Source organism: Nomascus leucogenys, chromosome 6 (assembly GCF_006542625.1).
Source record: "Nomascus leucogenys isolate Asia chromosome 6, Asia_NLE_v1, whole genome shotgun sequence".
Taxonomy (NCBI): domain Eukaryota; kingdom Metazoa; phylum Chordata; class Mammalia; order Primates; family Hylobatidae; genus Nomascus; species Nomascus leucogenys.
In genome coordinates this window covers 119,917,273-119,938,159 of record NC_044386.1, presented here as the reverse complement: position 1 = coordinate 119,938,159, position 20,887 = coordinate 119,917,273, and the positions used below count along the sequence as shown (strand labels likewise).

The 20,887-nt window shown below is 41.2% G+C and overlaps 2 protein-coding genes across 5 annotated transcripts in view; one reads left to right on the top strand and one right to left on the bottom strand.

Annotated features, from left to right (window-relative positions):
- LINS1 (lines homolog 1) overlaps positions 1 to 12,123 on the bottom strand; it is a 32,223-nt gene extending 20,100 nt beyond the window's left edge. For 2 of the 4 annotated variants that reach the window (XM_003277551.4, XM_030815102.1), the window contains exon 1: positions 12,004 to 12,123. The gene's annotated coding sequence lies outside the window, so the exon portion shown is untranslated. Of the gene's footprint in view, positions 1 to 11,999 lie in introns of all 4 variants that reach the window. The other 2 variants (XM_030815101.1, XM_030815103.1) reach the window with 2 other exon arrangements.
- A 293-nt stretch (positions 12,124 to 12,416) lies between these two features.
- The window catches only part of ASB7 (ankyrin repeat and SOCS box containing 7), a 48,943-nt gene continuing 40,472 nt past the window's right edge, over positions 12,417 to 20,887 (top strand). Inside the window, exons 1-3 of the mRNA XM_003277552.3 lie at positions 12,417 to 12,929; positions 13,116 to 13,214; positions 19,613 to 19,733. The gene's annotated coding sequence lies outside the window, so the exon portion shown is untranslated. The remainder of the gene's footprint in view (positions 12,930 to 13,115; positions 13,215 to 19,612; positions 19,734 to 20,887) is intronic.

Below are 20,887 nucleotides of genomic sequence, written 5' to 3'. Positions count from 1 at the left end.
CATTGGTTCACTCCTCTTAACCCCATATCACTAGTTAAAGAGAACATTGCTAGGAGGCCTTCAATCTTCTAGAAGGGCATCATTTGTTAGGTGCTTTTTCCATGGCCCTTTTCCATTGCAAAAGAAGCAATGATTAGAAATGTTTCCCTCATGATAGGCTGTATAACAGATTCTTCTCTAAAGGCTACAGTTACATAACAGACTTTAAATTCTCTTGTTAAAATTATGATAGAATTGGCTGAACAGAGAAGTATCTGTGCAGCTGCTGGCACTTGTGGCCTATGCAGAAATACATCAAATGAAAAGTATAGAGATTCATCGTAGGGGATTAACAAAGAGATTGCTTGGTTAAATGAGTAGGCTCTTTATCTAGCTCATACTTTGATCTATTTGATTTTAGGTGGTTTGGTTTATGGGAACCCCAGGGAAGAAGCATACTCCAAACTCTTGGTATTATCCTCCTGATAGTCATAACAATAGTCTCAGCCAGGCATGGTAGCTCATACCTTTAATCCCAGCACTTTGGGAGGCCAAGGCGGGCAGATCACCTGAGGTCAGGAGTTTAAGACCAGCCTGGCCAACATGATAAACCCTGTCTCTACTAAAAATACAAAACTGGCCAGGCATGGTGGCACATGCCTGTAATCCCAGCTGCTCAGGAGGCTGAGGTAGGAGAACCACTTGAACCTGGGAGGCGGAGGTTACAGTGAGCCAAGATTGTGCCATTGCACTCCAGCCTGGGTGAAAAGAGCAAAACTCTGTCTCAAATAATAATAATAATAATAATAATAATAATAATAATAATAGTTTCCCTTGTGTGCTGTATTCTCTCAAAGGTTTTAAATGGTTGCACGCAGCCATCTCTAGAAAGTCAAATGGTCTCTCTTCAACTGGAATAACAAGGGCTGAAAGAAATGTGTGAACATGAGGACACCATAACCTATGAACCATGCACTGAGACCAGAAACCCAAAATGAAGGTAACTGAGAGTTGTGCTAAGGCCCTAAGTTTTGGACACACTCTCACCTAAGTGAGAACCTGACCAGAAAGGGAGAATTTTTTAAAACAAAATTATAGGAGGCCATTGTTTTGGACTAACTCATGCACTAGGCCCCAACAGACCAAACCAAACCTAAACCAAAATGGAGTTGCTTGCATTAAGGTGTTAAGGAAACACATAGATCCTAGAACAGACTAGGTTTTGTTTTTCTTCTGCAAATCTCTAGAAAACATTCCTGGCAGCATAGGTATCCACTCCCTGAAGTTTCCATTAAATCTTTCAACCAAATTCATTTCCTCTCGCCTAGAAGCCATCAAGCTTCGGATGATCATGCAACAAAGGTTCCAGCCACTTCCAGACACCACTCCTGGCCATCAAGGAGCTACCCTGCCTCCACTAGACAGAGTGGGGTGAGAGTTCCGTGATTCCCAACAGGTAGGGACTGTGCCCCAAGCTAGCATAAAGCAGTTGCAGAAGATAGACCATTGGTCCCTCTGCCTCCATAAAGATTTATGGGGATCACGTCTTTCTGGGGAGAAATGAGGTAGAATAGGGTCTGGAGGCAGGAACATAAGGCCAATTCACGCTGACTTCCTAGAACTAAATCAAATGGAAACATTTAATCTATGAAATATCCTCTCCATTTACACAGGGCGTACACTAAGTGACTTTACTTCACCCTCTTCATTTACATAGGGCGTACACCAAGTAATCAATGGAAACCTCTAGAGGGTATGTAAACCTCAGAAAATTCTGTAACGGGGCTCTTGAGCCCCTATGCTTGGCCCACTCCTACCCTGTGGGGTGCACTTCTGTTTTCAATAAATCTCTGCTTTTGTTGCTTCATTCTTTCTTTGCTTTGTTTGTATGTTTTGTGTGTCTTTCCTTGCTTCGTTTGTGCTTTCTTTGTTCAAGACGCCAAGAACCTGAACACTCATCAACTGATAACACTTTTGGATTTTTACGGAGGCTTCCTTACTCAGGCATGGTTAATTAAATCACTGGCCCTTGGTGATAAACTCAACCTTGAGTCCCTCTCCCCTTCCTGAGACTGGGGGTAGGGCTGAAAGTTCTAACTCTGAGCACGGGGCTGGTTCCCTCCCCGCAGCGAGCACTTCATCCTGTAGCCATCTAGATGGTCCAAAAAAATCACCTCACTAACATAAGCTGGGGTGTGTGAAAAGTGTTTATTACAAATAACAAAACACTGCCTTTTACCTTTAGTGCTCTGAAGCTGTCTTGAGCTGCTTCAGGAACCCAGGACAAAAGGCCATATATATACTTTAACAAAAGATCAACTTATTGTTCTAGTCTCATAGGAAATAATAGGCTTAAAGGAGATGGGCCTGGAATCTTAGATGGAAATAAAAAAATATTCCTCTTAGCAATACAGGTCACAAATGCCAAGGGGCCAGGCAGCTAATCAATGAGTGACGACAACAGGTGCTAGGCTGTTTCTATTGTGATCAAGCATAAACTCCTCTTAATTACATTGTCTTTAAAATAAATGTCTGTGGGTAGCCCATTGGAATTGAAAACTGTAGTTTGCGTGTGTTTTTTAAAGCAATAAAGGAAAGGACAAATCCTTAAGAAAACAAACTAGGGGATTTAACTGACCACAGTTTTTTCTGAAGTGGATGCTCTGAGGTTTGCACGTCTCATTCTGCATTATCATGCTGGCCTGGGGGAATGTGTACTCTTCAGACAACAAGCTTTTAAGAGACACCAACAAACCCAAGAGTCTGACGGAGGGTGCACAGGATGCTGACAGGCTCTGAGGCCATCTATATGATAAATGAGCGACTTCTCTAGCCTGGAAACAAACAATTGGAGCAGTCTTACTAGGTAAGTGAAGGAGCAGTGCTTCTCTTAAGTGTTTTCTCTTGGCAGAGAAGCTGAAATCCCACACCAAGTGGCCTAAGGGTTACCCATATTAAGTATAAAACTTGTCTGAAGCCTCTATTTAAAGTTCTGTAAACTATTTGAATTTTGCATTCTATGCCTAATAAAACCATGTGTTTATTAATATAAAATAACATACTTCCCACCCATCTTCACATAAAATTGCTGTGTTAGGAATATGAATCGTTAAACTTTATTGAGTACCTACTATGTACCAGATACTGCTCTGAGTGAGTTTTACAACTTTATGGGGCGGGGCGGGGGGGTGCTTAATTATCATACCCATTTTACAGATAAGAAAACTAAGACAGAGAGATGTTATGTCACAGGGCTTCAGGGCAGAGTCAGGATGTGAAGCCAGAAAATCTAATATCAGAGTCTGCGCCCTTCACCACTCCACCAAAGCACTCTTCAAACTTCCACTGGTGCTCCAAAAGCCCAGGACAAGAGTTCAACATTGGACTTCAAATTAAATAGTAACTCCTACAGCTTAACTGTTCACACTGTAAAACAACAGTGCTCAGAATCATTTTCACATGCTATGCAACATCTGAAATCAAGGTCAATTACTATGCAATTTCCCAATAAAAACTAAGATTAATTTTTTCAAAAGATACTCAGCAACTACAGGTTGAAATGTTAATCAGGATAGCGATTTGACTGAATTTTTTAAATTGTATAGTCAACCCTCGGTATCTGTGGGGGATTGGTTCCAAAACCCACCAAGGATACCAAAATCCATGAATGCTTAAATGCTTAACTCCCTGGCAAAAAATGGCATAATATTTGCATATAAACTGTGCACATCCTGCCATATACTTTAAATCATCTCTAGATTACTTATAATACCTAACACAATGTAAGTGATGTGTAAATAGTTGTTACACTGTATTGTTTTGATTTGTATTATTTTTATTATTGTATTGTTATTTTTTATTTTTTCTGAATTTTTTTTATCTGAGGTTGGTTGAATCTGCGGATGTGGAAGCCGTGGATCCAGAGGGCCGACTATAGTTCCATTTAAGCCCCAGAATCAACAGGCCAGCACGGTCATCAGACCTTCAGGGGTCTCTGATTTCGGTTAACGATCATGAATCTTGTGAGATCAAATGTTGTTGGTAGTGCTGCTGTCAGTGACATGGTTTTCTGGAATTGTGAGTTTATGAACAAAACAAAGAGCAGTCGTCCCTCAGGATCCGTGGAAGATTTGCTCCAGGACTCTCTGAGGGTACCAAAATCTACAGATGCTCAAGTCCCATATATAAAATGGTGTAGCATTTGCATATAATCTACACACATCCTCCTAGGTATTTTAAGTGATCTCAAGACTACTTAAAATATTTGACACAGTACATTGTAAATGCTACGTAAATATTTGTTACACTGTATGGTTTAGAAAATAATGACAAGGGCCGGGCGCAGTGGCTCACGCTTGTAATCCCAGCACTTTGGGAGGCCGAGGCGGGCGGATCACGAGGTCAGGAGATCGAGACCACGGTGAAACCCCGTCTCTACTAAAAATACAAAAAAAATTAGCCGGGCGTGGTGGCGGGCGGCTGTAGTCCCAGCTACTCGGAGAGGCTGAGGCAGGAGAATGGCGTGAACCCGGGAGGCGGAGCTTGCAGTGAGCCGAGATTGCGCCACTGCACTCCAGCCTGGGTGACAGAGCGAGACTCCATCTCAAAAAAAAAAAGAAAAGAAAATGATGACAAGAAGAAAAATCCATACATGTTCAGTGCCAACGCTGAGCACAGGGCTGGTTCCCCTGGCAGCCAGCACTCCATGCTGTAGCCAAAATTTTTCCCCAATTCCCTAACTGGGGTTGGTTGAATCCAGGGCAGCAGAACCTACTGGAATGGAATCCGTGGATATGGAGGGCTGACTGTACTTTTAGTGGCTATACCAAACCCGGCAAGCTCCTCATGAAAAATCAGCTATCCACTGTTCCTCCTCGGGCATCAACAGTTCATCAACATTAAAGGCACTGTGAATAAGGGTGACTATGACCTTGATTTTACTTTCTCTAAAATAATTCCAACCTTTTACAAAAATTAACCCCAAATGGGTCATGGCTGTAAACTTCAAACTTTTAGAAAAAAAATGTAGGAAAAATCTTAGCCATCTGAGGCTAGTCAAAGGGTTCTCAGACTTGACCATAAAAGCATGATCCACAAATGTAAAAACTGATAAACCAGAACTCAGCAAAATTTAAAACTTGCTCTGCAAAAAACCCTAAGAAGATGAGAAGACAAGCTACAGACTTAAAGAAAAATATTTGCAAAGCAGATGACTAGTATCTAGAATATATAAAGAACTCCCAAAACTCAACATTAAAAAAAAAAATTCAATTACAAAAGGGATCAGACATGCACAGACATTTCACCAAAGAGGATATAAAGATGGCAAATAATCACACAGAAAGATGCTTAACCATATTAGCCATTACAGAAATATGAATTAACACTACAGTGAACTACCACTACTAGAAGAGCTAGAAACGACTCCAAGTGCTGGGGAGGATGCTGAGAAACTACATCTCTCCTCCACTGCTGGTGAGAATGAAAAATGGCACATCCTTTTTGGAAAACAATTTGTGGTTATCTTTAAAAAGATATGTCTATGTTTGAATTCAGAATACAAAAATAATCTATTTTCATGGTCAATATTAAAAGTAAAAAAAAATTACTAGTTTTCTTTATATGATGTGGCTACTACATAGACTAATCGACTGGGAAAGTCAATAGTAGGCCTTCCCCTAATTCAACAATAGGTTCAAATCTGACCACAGCCCAAGAGGCTACTTAATCTATTTTGCTCCATTAATGAAGATGCAGTGACACTTGACGCAGAAGTTGAGGCACCCCAAACCGAGGCTGTCTTCCAAGATTCAGGTTCCCCCCACCAATCAAAACTGCACTTTTGACAGAAAAAATAAAATGGGTCTGGTTAGACAAGAGCACCTTCCTTCCCCATTAAAACAAGTGGGGCAGATATCTTCCAACAGCATGCCATGTGCCAGTATCTTCCCTTTAGTTCCATTCTTCCCTCTCCTCAGTGCCCCAATAGGCTCCAGGAGATTTGGAGTGGGAGGGGCGGAAGGCAGGCTGGACTTTCAAGCTCCAGGAACTGCCAGCTCTCTTTACCTTCAGGGCTAAAGCGGGTGCTGGAGGTTACTGGCCTCCGAGTGCTACACCATCCTTCCTTTTCCTCAAAACAATGGTACTCAAACTGTGTCATGCACTTGACAGGTTTATGAAAGCAGACTGCAGGGCCCTACCCTAGGAGTTTCCCATAAGATAGTCCTGGGGTGGGGCCCAGTAATTTGTATTTCTAACAAGTTTCCAGGTTACTTCTGAGATAGTGAGAATACAAACTCTGTCACGTTTGTAAATTGTCTTCCTATTAAACTCTTGTCTTAGGACTCTGAAACAGGCCAGATTTTTTTGGCATGAAGGAAAAGCCTGGCAATCAAGTTATAGATGAAAGACTTAATGCTTAAAAGCATTTTTCTGTCAAAGTGATATACTGGTAACAGCCTGATGATACAGAAGCTAGAAATTATTTAGATAGTGAGGGTAAGAGTCCTCGGCAAGGTTTCCCTTTTAATAAAAGGCAGCCCCCAAATCATTTCTTTTCTAACAAAAAGCGGCCTGAAAAATCAAGCTGCAAGCGTAGATACGCAAGTAAAAGCTTGCATAGGTGAATGCCGGCAGCTGTGCCAATGGGAAAGGGCTACCTGGGGACCAGGCACAGATAAGAATGTAACAAAGAGGAAGCCTGTTGCAATTGGTTAAATCCAAGATGGCCAAAAACTTGACTGAATGCACACTCTTGGCTGCATTATGCCCCTATTACCATAAAACTTCCCTGGGGAAACCACCCACTCCCTGCCACGTACCTGAAGCCATGACAGCTCCAGATTAACCACATTTAGTCAAGAAAAGGGTGGCGCCCTGATTCGGGGAACTGCCCGCCCATTTCCTGGAAACACTCTCCTTTTATCACAGAATATTTGTGCCTTCATCATGCCTATCTGCCTAGGGAGCCCTGACCACATTACACGCCACTTTGTGCACATCCACGCTCCTCTTTTGAGTGTGTACTTGCTTTCACTCTGCAACAAACCTTCTACATTTTCACTGTGGTCTCCCTTTCCAATTCTTTTGTGCAGAGAAGCGAAGAGCCTGACCTGGCCTGCTGGCAACAGTATCTTTCTCAAGCAGCTCTAGTATGTGACACTCCAAAGGCAAATCTTTTCTTTTAAACATAGCACAGATTCATGCTGGACATTAGAATCATAACGTGTTCATACTAGAAAAAATCTCAGAGATAATTTAGAGATAATTATCAAACTGTAGCATCAGTTACCTGGAAGGCTTATTAGAACACAAATGGCTGGGCCCACTTTGGAGATTCTGATTTAGTGGGTCTGGGGAGGGCCCAAGAATTGAACCAGGGACTACACCTTGAGAACCACTGCGCAATCTACTTGATTTATTGATGAAGAATCTGAGCTCCTTAGGTTTTTATATGCTAATGCTAAGCATTTTTTAAATAAGTGGAAACTCTCCAATGTATCAATATGAATGATACTTTTCTACACTTAATTGCTAAATTATGACTGTATGTTTTAAGTGGTACTTCAGAATGAAATATTTCACCGAAAGGTTTTCCTTAGTCTTCCCCTTTTCCAGTCTATGCCTTGTCCCTTTTCCATCTGCCCCCACAAACCCGCCACCAGTGGCAGGGTAGCATTTAGGAACCGTCTATAGATGTGATACTGTCTAGATTTTACTGAACTCCTAAATTCTGTACACAGACAAGATCTGATTTTTCAACTGATAAAACGAGATTATCTATCTACCTCAGCCAAGTAGCATACGCAAAGATTTGCAAAAATTAAAGGGCTTATATGTGAAAACACCTGTACAACTCAAGTAGGAAGATGTCAATATGTCTTTATTTATTAACCTTGAAAGGTTCCTTCCAGCCTCTGGGCCTTGATACAATGCTTCTCCTTCCACCCACTTTCCCTTTTGTTTTAGGCTTAAATACGACTTTCTTTGGCAGGGTAGGTCCTCCGGTGATACTCTGTCTTCCCAGCTTTGGTGCCCTGTCTTACAGAATGTGTCACAATTATACTTTAACGATTTGTGCAATGATTTGTATGATTTAGAGTTGTCTGCTTGGTTCTTCCCTAGCTCCTAGCACAGCATTTGATACACAGTAGGTACTTGTATTTGTGGAATACATTCCTGGCTGAAGATTAATTTAGTAGTGTATATGTATCAATCCTAAAATCAGTCCCAAAGTATATTTTAGTACCATTTTGATCTCAAAAAACTTTAAAAACACCATGTAATATTTTAAGTTGTGAATTTTAAATTATAATAAAAATGTAGTATCAAAGAATTATAAACAGTAGTATCCATAGCAGGGATTAAGTTCTGAGCTCATTCAGTCTTTACCGTATGACACATCTGACAACGTATTTGACAGAAGCAACACACATTGAGGTGCCACCTTAAAATGGCTATGGTAGAGTACCACAGAAGACCAAAATCCCTTAAATTACCAGGGCAACAACTATAAAGAACTCAAAAGCCTCCAGTTAGCTTCCTTTCTTTCAGCATTATTTTTACTGTGATGACCAAGGTCTGAAATACAGTTTCTCTACCCAGCCCCATCTCCTTTTCTGCCAGGTATAGCTGAACTAAGTTGGGCTAACAAGCCAGATGATGGGCTCCAAACTGTGCTGCATCTGTCTTTATGGTGGCCCTCGTTATTACACCAAGATCCCCAGACACCACCTGCAGGCCCAGAACAGTGCCTACTGTCAACTAGAGCATAAACTGCTCATTCTCTCCACCACCAAGTGCTTTATGGGCCAGGACACAGCCTCCTGGGCAGTGGTCCTTGACCCTGGAATCTGACCTTGACACTGACATCACTGGAACATTAGGAAAAAAAATCCATGAGCCTTGGACTCCCTGGAGACCAGCTAAATTAGAATTGCTGCAGTGGGGCTGGGGCATTTTTCCAATGATAAAGTCTTTTTCTACTCAAGAAATAAACTCAATTCTGACTGAGTCAGGATTTCATGAATCAAGCTTCATAAATACTTATCCCAAATTATTTCACTTACATGTTGTAAGATGTTCCCATTTTTGTGAGTTTTATATTATTAACTAAGTTAATGGGAAATGAAGTATATCTGTTAAACCCTAATCAATATTAACTTGTTAAAAATATTCCGCAATCTAAACTGCTTTTACATCAATGAAAAGTTATAAAAATTAGCAAATCTGATAGCACCAATTCAATAAAGCAATTTAAAATTATCTAGTAGCACATTCTGTGAAACTTTGACAATATGATGTTACTTGGCTATGATATAATCATGTACTTCAATCATTTGAAAATGTTTGTTTAACTCAAAGGCAGGATTTTAAGTGAAAAACAAATAGCCAGAAATACAAATAACTAGGAATTAGGAGACAACTCTGTTTCTAGGCTCTTCACCAACAAGTGCTCAGGCCCCCGTCTCTCTACTTAACTACCATTTAGCAAATACACCATATGAATTGCACGGGTGCTGAGTCTGCTATAAGAATGAATATGTTCTCCACGACAATTTACATATTTATTCATTTCTCTCTCCCTATTTTCCTTCTTTTTGTGAGTTCAAAACTTCTTGACTCTATAATTAGTAAATGTTATAAAACTGTACTTGTACATTATATTTGAACTGTTAAAAAACAAAATTTGAGGCTGGGTGCAGTGGCTCACACCTGTAATCCCAGCACTCTGGGAAGCCGAGGCGGGTGGATCACCTGAGGTCAGAGGTTCAAGACCAGCCTGGCCAACGTGGTAAAACCCCATCTCCACTAAAAATACAAAAATTAGCTTGGTGTGGTGGAGCGTGCCTGTAGTCCCAGGTACTCGGGAGGCTGGGGCAGGAGAACTGTTTGAACCTGGGAGGCGGAGGTTGCAGTGAGCCAAGATTGCACCACTGTACTCCAGCCTGGGCGACAGAAGAAGACTCCATCTCAAAAACAAAAACAAACAAAATTTGAACAAATTTAAAGATGTAAATGGCTTTTATTAGCAATTCATGAATCTGGCAGCATCTGAACTAAAAATTTAGAAATGTTGTTCTGATTAGCTGAGCAGAGGTGGGCTGAAAAGGGTTGAAGAAGCAAAAAGAGAATAAAAGACAGACTGGTCATTTCAAAGTTACTTTCCTTATAGAGACAAAATGGAGGAGAGACTTCTTTATCGTGCTGGCTCAGGTAAATCAGGCCTCCTTGACTACTTGCTGTGTATCTTCCGGATTTTTTGACAACTGGCCCATTTCTAAGTTGTTTGATTATGTGGCAGCTAGCACCAGCAACTCCATTCTGATTTGGCCTGGTCTGTTGGGCCTAGAGCAGGGGTTTAATCTAAAACAATGACTTCCTATACATTTCATTTAACAACACTAATAAAATACCGCTTTTATTTTATTTGTTTACATTGGAGTCCTGCTGTTAAGAAAAAAAAAGAAAAAACGGAGAAATTATGGTAGAATTGAAAGACTGAAAGCTACTAAAAATCGATAGCATTTAATAGTCCTGAATAAGTTGTTTCTAAGTATAATTCAGCTACCAATTTCAAGGAGAAATGGAAATTTAGAAAGTTGAAATTATGAAATATGATTGCTGGGAAGTATAATGGGACAAAAATAAAAAAGCTGAATCTATCTTCACTGCCACTACTGCACTTCTACTCTGGACAGCTGCAACCGATCCCTTCCAAAGTGGTTGTATCCTGGCCCACCCTACACCCACTTCCTTCTGAAAAACCAATCCACTTTCCCTAGGATACAGTCTAAATTCCTAAACAAGGCTTACCAAGGCCCTTCAAGATCTGACTCTCCGCGTCTTCTCACCTCTATGCCCCACCCCCCAGTCTCATTACCAGTCATTTTCCCACCACTCTGCTTCAGCTACCCTAGCCTTCTTTCTGGCGGTTCCTGTAAACAGCAAAGCATATTCTAGCACCAGAGGCTTTGCATTTCTAATTCTCTCTGCTGGCAAAATTCTCTCCCTAGATCTTGGCATGGCTGGCTCTTTGTCATTCAGATCGCTGCTCAAATATCACTTCCTCAGAGACCTTTCGTATCTGTCTTAGTCCGTTTCCTGTTCCTTATAAAATAATTCCTAAAACTCGGTAATTTATAAAGAAAAGTAATTTATTGTCTAGTTTTGGAGGCTGGGAAGTCTAAGACTGACGGACCACATCTGGTGTCAGGAGACAGCACTGCAAAGTATCACGTGGCCAGGGGGCTGAGCAGGCTCACGTGTTGTCAAGTCTCTCCTTAAAAAGTCGCCAGTTCTACCTCCATAACCCATTAATCCATGAATAGATTAATCCACTCGTGAAGACAGAACCCTCATGATCCAACCACCTCTTAAAGACTCTACCTCTCAGTACTGCCACATTGGGGATTAAATTTCAACATGAGTTTTGAAGGGGACAGATATTCACACCATAGCACTACCTAATATAGCCCATCACGTCCTGGTCAAAATCGATTCCACCATTCTGCTTGATTTTCCTCATATAACCCATCCCTATCTGATAATTTTGTGTTTTTCTCCCCGAAATCACTATCTTGTTCACTGTTGTCTCCCCAAGGACTAGAACAGTGGCCAGTAAACACTTGCTAGATGAATAACGTGCTTAATAAACGTCTTGATCAGTCTATCTCGCATTTTCCCCACGACCCCTCTCCATTCATTCACAGGAACCCGCCAACGTTGCTATCCTTTCAGGAAAGTCCTTGGATCGGCATTGCTATCCCAAAGAGAGTCCCTTCTCCCACTTCAGGCGAGGCATTGCCAGCCTGGAAGCTAACGGGGTCTCAAGGACCGACAGCGGCGCCAAGACCAGGCACTTGCGTCTGAGAAGCGCTGAACAGGGGCGGAGAAACTGGGCACCGCTCTACTCGCTTCCTGGAGCCTGCCGCCCTCCCAACCTTAAGCCCTGAACCAGGCTCTCATTTGGCCGCACTCGTGCCTCCCCTGCTGCCAGCATGGCGGCCGGTCCCGGTTACCTGCCTGGAATCTAGCTCAGGCGAACTCTCTTCACGCCGCCATTTGAGGGAACACAAATGCCCGCTCTGGGCCACCGTAGTACACAGAAAGTACAAGCTGGCACCTCCTCCCGCATGCGCAGAGACCGCCTTCGGCGTATAGTGTCTCTTAGCAACGGCTTTGAGTCCCCCCGCCAGGGGCGGAGCCTCGGAAGCCACCACGGGGAAGCCGTAGGGGGAAGTGAGTGAGACCAATCGGAGACGAATGTCTGCCGCGTTCGGCACGCCTCCCTTAACTGTCGCGAATGCAAAGGCAACTTTACGGCAGGCAGAGGGCGGGGGCTGCCGGGGGTAAGGAGGAGAGAAGGAAGCAACCAACCAACCAAGTCGTCCCCACTCCCCCCACCCCCACCCATCCCGGACCTGGTTTACGGCTCCAGGCTCAGGCTCCACTGCGGCCGCTGATTGGTTGTTGAAGGCTTGGTCCCATCCCAGTGACCCCAAAGTGCTGGAGGGAGGGGGCGGGGGTGGCCCAGTGCAAAGTGCATCCCGAAAGCCCCCTGTCCGGAGACCCCACGGCTGGCACTTCGGGCCCCGTATGACCTGGGACCTCGGCGTCCCGAGACCTCCTGGGTCCCTCCGTAGCTGGAAGCCTCCGGCCCGGAGCGCGGCAGCCCCCTGCTCCGAGCCCTGGACCGGGACTGCCCCCCCACCCGAGCCAGGACTTCCTCCCTGCCTCCCTGCACCCCTGCCCCAAGGCTGCCCGGCGGCCGGGATCGCCACCTCCTGCCTTCTCGGCTGTTCGGATGTTCGCCGGGCTGGGGCCGTGAGGCACCGTGGAGGATCAGGAACACCAGGGTCCGGCCCTGCCTGGGGTATTTCTTCAATGGAGAAGTTGGTGAGTGTAGAGGAGGCTGAAAGGAGGAAGAGAAGCAGCAGCTGAGGAGACAGGTAAAGTCCTTTACTTCCCCCGAGGGGAAGAGTGCTGGCGAGGAGGGTAGGAGGGAGGAAAATCTCTGCTTTTTCTTGCCTGCCCTTGCCACTCTCCAGCCCCTTTCCTGAGCTCCCCCTTCTGCACAGCCTCCCCCCGCGCCACCCCTGAGGCACTACACCACTCACTGGTTTCTGTTTTTCTAGGTTTGAGCTGGCTGAAGAAGACGCGAAAGCAGGAAGGGGTCTGCCCACCTATCAGAGAAGCAGAAGGCACAGTGCCTCTGACTAGCATCGTCTATAAAGGTAATGAGCCAGCCCTCCCCTCCCCCATTATTTATTCCTGGCCCCTACCTCATTAAGCAGTGGTTTATTTTCAGGGTGGTTGCCTGGGAATGCAACCTTTCCTAACCCCCCGCACCCCCACCCCCAGTTTCCCAGGAAAAACAAAAACATTACCCGCGCCTGATACTTAACATTTTACAACTTCTCTACCCAGGAACGTATTTTCCCACTTTCTCTCTGTACAGTGTGTTTCTGTGTTTTTCATTATCTTTTGGTACACTGTGCCATTTACTCTGCTCTGAGGCTTTGAGACCTTTTTGTAGCTATCCTCCCTTCCTTACTCTCATAGGATTACCTCAATTCCTTGTTAATTGCTTGTTAATTCTGAATGACTTTCTTTTTTAATTAAACCACAATTTACTGTTTTCCCCCTTACTCTTTCCTATCACCTTTCTTCTACCTGCATCAGAAAAATCTTTTGAGTTGTCTAACTGACAACGATTTGGTAGAGAAAGGTAAATTATTGGCCTGAGATTTATGAGTTTCAGAAAATAGTTTGATTTTATTTCCTACTAGAAAGCCAACCTCTGTACCTTAAGAGTGTGAATGGTATGAAGGCAACATTATTACCCTGAAGCACTTAGGCATAATTAACTCTTTGGGATTTCTGTGTGTTTGTGTGTGACAAATGTGGATGGGCTTTGAAACTTATAAAGATACAATGTTTCTTACACCTCAGATTTTCTAGAAGAACTTTTAAAAATTTACACAATATATTATTAATAGTTTGGTTCAGGAATTTAAAAACAAAGGAACCTTTTGGTGTGTTTACATATCTGGGTCTTAATTTTAGCACTCTATAAAAAAGATTTCTCATTTTAAAACCTTTACATAGAGTTTGCTGGATTGAAATTTAAGCATCTAATTCATGTGATCACATTTCTGCTGCCATATTTTGTTGCTGCTTCTGAAAATGCTCTGAAAGTAAACTTAGGACGTTAGTGTAATTCCTAAAGAGGGGATATAAGCATGGAAATTATACAAGGTTTAATTCCAAAATTTGCCAAATGAATGACTTTTGTAACATCCAGTAGCAAAAGTATAAAGTGACTTGTTAATCTGAGTTATTTTAATATCCCAGATTGTTAAGGGAATTTTTGTTAAAAGGAAATGTTTAAAATAGCAGAAATTAATATTTTTTATTTCCTATGTTCCACTGGACTTTCTGCCCTCCACAAAAAGAAATTAGTATCTTTACTGATTCTGTTAATTCTTAAGACATAGCTAAAGAGATAAAGACATAGCTTTTGAGGGGATCTGAGGTATGCATATTCTTGAGACATGGAACTGCATGCCAAAAGAAGAGATTCTAAGGAATAGGAGTTAGAATCCGTATCTACCAATGACTGTTCCCTGGTGAAAACTTACGGCAGCTTTTGTATGTATATGTAGGGAATCAGGAGTACTTGACTACATCATTTCAGTAAAAGCTAAGCAGAAATCTTTAAAGGCTACTTTTTATTATGTAAGTATGGAAGTTGCCAGGGAGATGGCCTAATGATTACTTCAGAACTTTTAAAAAATGCTAAAATATTTGAAGTATGTTTTAAAGATCAAAATGAAGTACTGTGTTTTGTATTCAAGCTTCTCAGTCAAATATTTTTTCAGCTTTAGATTTAACTCTAGGATGCTTTCATTTCTAAGGAGTAGTTTCACCTGAGATGATAAGTGAGGGAGTCTGTGGCTAGTTCAGCATATAAGGTAAGAGAGGATAAGGCTTTACTCTGGCTCTCAGCCAGTTCATTCTCATTGCTTCAATAATATTTCATGGATCATCTCATCTTATAATAGTTTTTCTAAGATTAGGGAATATATATAAATTGTCATCATCTGTCATGTTTCTAATATCAGAATGACTGAGAGTATTTGGTCTAGATTATACCAGGCATTTAGAATATTTAATTTGGGTATTTATTTACCAACATGGCTAGTTAGGTAGCTTACATTTTTTAACCTGGCAGTTAACTTTGTATTCTATTGCCAATCATGTGGCCTAAAAAAAATCCAATTTATTTGGTCACCAAATATAGATTTATAATCACATAGGGAGAATAATTGATTTTAATTGAAGATATGCAATGATGCATCTTTAGTATACTGTGGCCAGTACTTACATTCTTTACACATAAAGTGATGTCATTGACAATTATTTAATACTGTGACACATACAGTATCTTTAATTTGTTCACATTTAACCTTGGTGACATAGAGATACACACCATCCCTAAAAAGTCTAAAGCCAGATATCATTCATATTGGCATATCTATTACCTGACTTTCAGCCTTCCACTTCATAATCAACTGAATGCACTCCTTACATAGGATGATTGTCTCTTTTCTTGCAAACTTCCTGGGAACTGCCACATGAGGCTGCAAAGATGGTGTTGGCAGACCTAGGTTAATAATATTGACAGGACCTCATCGTTATAATACTTGTGATTTAAGCTTTGAGTTGGGTCTGGATAAGTGAATTCTAAAATTTCTTCTGTTGCTTCATCCACACTTCCTGAAAATTATTGGTTTCTCTGCTGGAATTTATGTGGGTCATGGATAGGTTGTGCATGGTAATCCTTATGTTATATGGAGGCCTAGTAATTTGGAGGAAATACTAATACCTTTATTTGTTTTGGATCATAACCACTGTGCTATACTTTGCTGAGTGACACAAAAATAACACTTATACTTTGTTTTGGGTTCCAGGCTCCTGATGGTATCAGTAGAGCTTGTGAACAGGCGTCTCAGCCATGTTCTCCGTTTTGGTAGGGCCGTGTAGTGTTTTTGCATCCATGTTCCCTCTTAGATCTGGTGAATGTGAACCACTGAAGGATTTTTTTTTTTCTCAGACCCAATGTCATCAGAGTTGCTGATTGCATTTATTTGCTTACCAGCATGTATTTTTGTTTACTTTGCAAAGAAATGCTATTTCTTTCTTTGAGTAGCAAGCCAATATCTAGTTTCTAAGTTTACGTGACATCAGAAAGCACAGTTCAGTTTACATCACTTAATCAAAAATATGTGGACTTTTAATGATAATAATATGCAAAAAGTCATTAATGTCTAATCATTTATGCCAAAGGAAATTTGGGAAATGTGGTCAAATTTGGTGAAGGTTTTGTAACTTTGGACAGGTCTTAAGCATATTTTGTTTTATGTTTATTTTATTCTTCATGCTGTTCTATCATATAGACTTTTAACTATGTGAAGCAAGAAGTTTTGGGTTTCACTAAATGAACTTCACTTGGCATCTATATGGAAATTAGATGGTAATGTATTTGAATTTCTAAATTAGTAGTTTTTAATGTGGTCAATAGTATTAAAGCTTGGAAGCCGAGATTGTTTTCTTTTGACCCCGAGTGGAAAAGAAAGTCTTCCTTGTTTGTATGCTTTTTTTTTTCCTTCTGACTGTGAAACCTAGAATAGAATTTCTGAAGATCATACCCTCAGAGTATCAGTAGCTCCTGAGTCCGCAAAAATATAACTAAACATACATAACTTAGAAAATTACCTGTTGGGCGGGCGCGGTGGCTCACACCTATAATCCTAGCACTTTGGGAGGCCGAGGCGGGCGGATCACGAGGTCAAGAGATTGAGATCATCCTGACCAACATGGTGAAACCTCGTCTCTACTAACAATACAAAAATTAGCCGGGCGTGGTGGCACGCTCCTGTGGTCCCAGCTACTTGGGAGGCTGAGGCAGGAGAATCACTTGAACCCTGAAGGCAGAGGTTGCAGTGAGCCGAGATCCCACCACTGCACTCCAGCCTGGCAATAGAGCGAGCCTCTGTCTCAAAAAAAAAAAAAAAAAAAAAGAAAATTACTTCCTTTGCTATATTCCTTTTTTGTTTTATTGGTGACTTCCGTGAGCTATCAGTTTTTTAATAAACTCCCTGAGGGAAAATAGGCTTTCTTCCATTCTCATCTTCCTCTGTTGTTTTTTAATAGACATCTTTACCACTGGATATTGTGTTTGCTTTTCAGCTCCATAGTCTCGTCTTCATTTATACACATGTGACTAGCTCTGTGCTGTCAGGTGCAGCTCTTATAAAGTAACACCAAGAGGAAATTACTTGTTGATGCTTTTGACTATTTGGGGGTCTTCTGTAATAAATCATTTTCTGTCATAATTCAAAGCAGTGCAGCTGACGGGGATCATGTGTGCATGATGTGTGTGTATGTTTTTTTCTGGTAAACACTGATGCACTAGTACATGCAGGGAGTTCTTTTTTGGTTTAAACCTGTGGTTATTGTTTATAGCACTTGGTATTTTCAGAAAAAAGAAAAATAATCTTAAAACGTCTGGGATTTTAAAAAATTCATTTTAAGTATGCAGAACTCTATTGGAATACCACCTGGAGGTGCTACCTGTGGCCAGACCCTATCGCTGTGCCAAGTACATGTCAAGCATTCCATAGATATTTGTTTGTTTGACTGAAGGAGCTCGTGGAATTACCACAAGTTGCTACTGCCTGTGAATCTTTCTTGTGGGGAGAAATAGTTTCGCCACTTCATCTTTTACCACCAGGCCTTTTCTTGATATTATTAATAAATTAACACCGTTTCCTATTCTACTCAGCTCTCATGCCCTCTTCCCTGTCACTTCCAGCTGCCTCCGTGGAAGTGGCGATGGATAGTTGGAAGCCAGCAACAACTACAAGGATTCTTCAGGCTTGAAGCTATGTTGGGTCATTTTTACTTCTTATGGGAAGTAAGGGGTGCTGAGGACACACTTAGAAGTGAGATGTCCAGTGATGTTCACTCTTGAAATGTAGATGTAGCTCATGTGACAAGTGATGGCATATTCATTTGTGGCAATGTGTGAGGCTCATCATTGGAGACACTGATTTGCATTTTAAAATAAACTTTATTATAGGAAAGCTTTGGATTTACAGAAAAATTACAGAGGCTGTGCAGAGTTCCTACATGCTCTATACTCAGTTTCTCCTATTAACATCTAACATTAACATATATGTTTGTTACCACCTTGAGGAGGGACTATCTGTACAAATTATTTGGAATTCTGAACAACAGGTGTGTTTCTCCCCTCTTTATTGATGGAATCAGTTATTTGTATCAATGTGAACTCTTGATATCCACTTTGTACTTTGTCATCTGGTACTATTTTAAGTATTGCTGCAGTTGTTCCCTCTTTGGCTATTGAGGGATCTTTCAGTTGGCTCCTGTGTCCCTTTGACCTCCCCCACCGTGGTGTCTTTCTTTGAGCACCTCCTTACTTACTTTCTGGCACTGTGTGATGTTCCAGTCTTAGAATCGGCCGTTTGTATAAGGATCGCTTTGCTTGTTTCACAGCTTGTTTCGTAGGAGTTGTTCTGATCTTGTTGGCCTCATTTATTTAGAAATAATAATAGAATTTTAAAACAAATTTTATTTCCAAGGGCAAGTTGGCAAACTCTTTACCTTCCTTGAAGAGGTTTGACAAGGAAAAGTAGATGAGAATGGAGAGAAAGAGAGAAGTGGACTATACCAATTTGGATAGGTTGAAAATTCTGGTGTGCAGCCAGCAGGACATACAACTGCCGCGGGCCAGGTTGCTAAGTGGCCCGACCTTTTCTTGTCTGAAGGCTTAAGTGATGCTCACCCACCATCAGGGAATGAGGTAGTAGTTCTCCCAATATGTAATTCCTAGAGTGTTGTGTGGAAGTCACTTTGTGTCCTTAACCTTGTTGGAATTAACAGAGCTGGAATTTAATTGACACAAAGAAAGATCCCTTTTCTTTTAGTTGTAGAGACAGTTTATTCAGAATTCACATGGGGAACCTGGCAAAGCTGTTGTTAATGTTTTATCTAGTTTGGTGTATGCATAAAGGAATGACAATTTCAAAGTGATTGACTTGATGCCTTTAGGGCACATGAAGAAAAAGCATTTAAAGACACAGTCTCCTTTTAGTTGTCATAGATTTTATTTTAACCCAGGCCACCTACTATATTTAATGCACACGTATTCTCATTTAAGTTCTGTTTAGAAAGTGCAGGTGACTAATGGTGTCAGTTAAAAAGTAATTCAGATAAAGCAAGTCTGAAACTGTATTCTCAATAGAGGAAAATGAAGAATCTATGCTTGCATCCAAATTCCAAATATGTGATTTATTATTTTTTTTATTTGCTCTTTCTCAAATAGCTGCATTTTGGGGGGAAAATCCTGAAACTAAATCGTATTTATTGGAGATGAACATATGTAACAAGATTATTTTCTGTAAGAGTTGATCTGAGTTCTTTCTCTGCTCCATAGATTTATTGTAAAGCACTGAAGTTTCAGTTCATCAAAAGGTAGACGATGCAGACAGCTATGATTATTATTTTAAGGAATTTTCCCGTGATTGTTATTCTGATTTGTTTTTAGGTTAAGAAGACTTTTTGCCCTGCAGCCTGGACATACTTTGAAGCCCCTCCCCACGATGCTGTCTGTGCACGATGGTTATTAGGCAATCCATACATCAGGAGAAGGGACACTCTTCCGTAAGGTGAGTTGCCTCAGGGTCGTCGGTCATCTGTGGTGTTCTGGGGGAAACTCATTTAACTTTTACTTCTCTCTTAGGTCAGTTAATGTATACTAAATACAGCACTCACTAAAGAAAACTTTTACTTCTCTCTTAGGTCAGTTAATGTATACTAAATACAGCACTCACTAAAGAAAACTTCTACTTCTCTCTTAGATCAGTTAATGTATACTAAATACAGCACTCACTAAAGAACACCTAGGTTTGTTTTGATATTGTTTCAGTCTTTTTCTTGCATATGGTAGACCTCGTTTAAGTGCCAACATAATCACTTAATTAAAAAGAAAATCTGTTAAGGATGATTGTGAGCATAGTAAGTTTCCATTAATTCCTTCGGATGGTCTTCAGCATTTTCTCTTATAACTGAGAATAAGCAAAAACCTATTCTGAAAGGATTCTCATTTTAAAATTTCTAAGAAGGGACAATTTTTGTGAAGAAATTGAGAGAAGAAATAAGAGGCAATCTTGTGGCCGGGTGCGGTGGCTTAAATCTGTAATCCTAGCACTTTGGGAGGCCAAGGCTAGTGGATCACGAGGTCAGGAGATCGAGACCATCCTGGCTAACACAGTGAAGTCCCATCTCTACTAAAAATACAAAAAAATTAGCCAGGCATGGTGGCAGGTGCCTGTAGTCCCAGCTACTTGGGAGGCTGAGGCAGGAGAATGGCGTGAATCCGGGAGGTGGAGGTTGCAGTGAGCTGAGATCTCGCCACTGCACTCCAGCCTGGGTGACAGAGCAAGACTCTGTCTCAAAAGAAAAAAAAAAAAAAAAAAAAGAGGCAATCGTGTTTATTCCTATATTTCTCTGAGGAAATGGCTATTTGTAGAAGTAGCTTGATATTTTTAACTTTGAGCTCTTAGTCGTGATACTTATGAGTAGGTAATGACACCATTTTCTAGGTATAAAACAACATAGGATATTTGTGTTCTTAAGTTGTAATGATTTGACTTAAGTTAGGCCTAAGTTTACCTTTGTGCAGTCTGTAATAAGTTTTGCAAGATAAATGATTGTTGGTAGCAAGGTTATCCTGATATGTCTAACCTACATATGAGAACAGAAATGTCTTTAAAGGGCTTCATCACAGTTTAAAAATGTTTAGAAACAAAGGGACTACTAG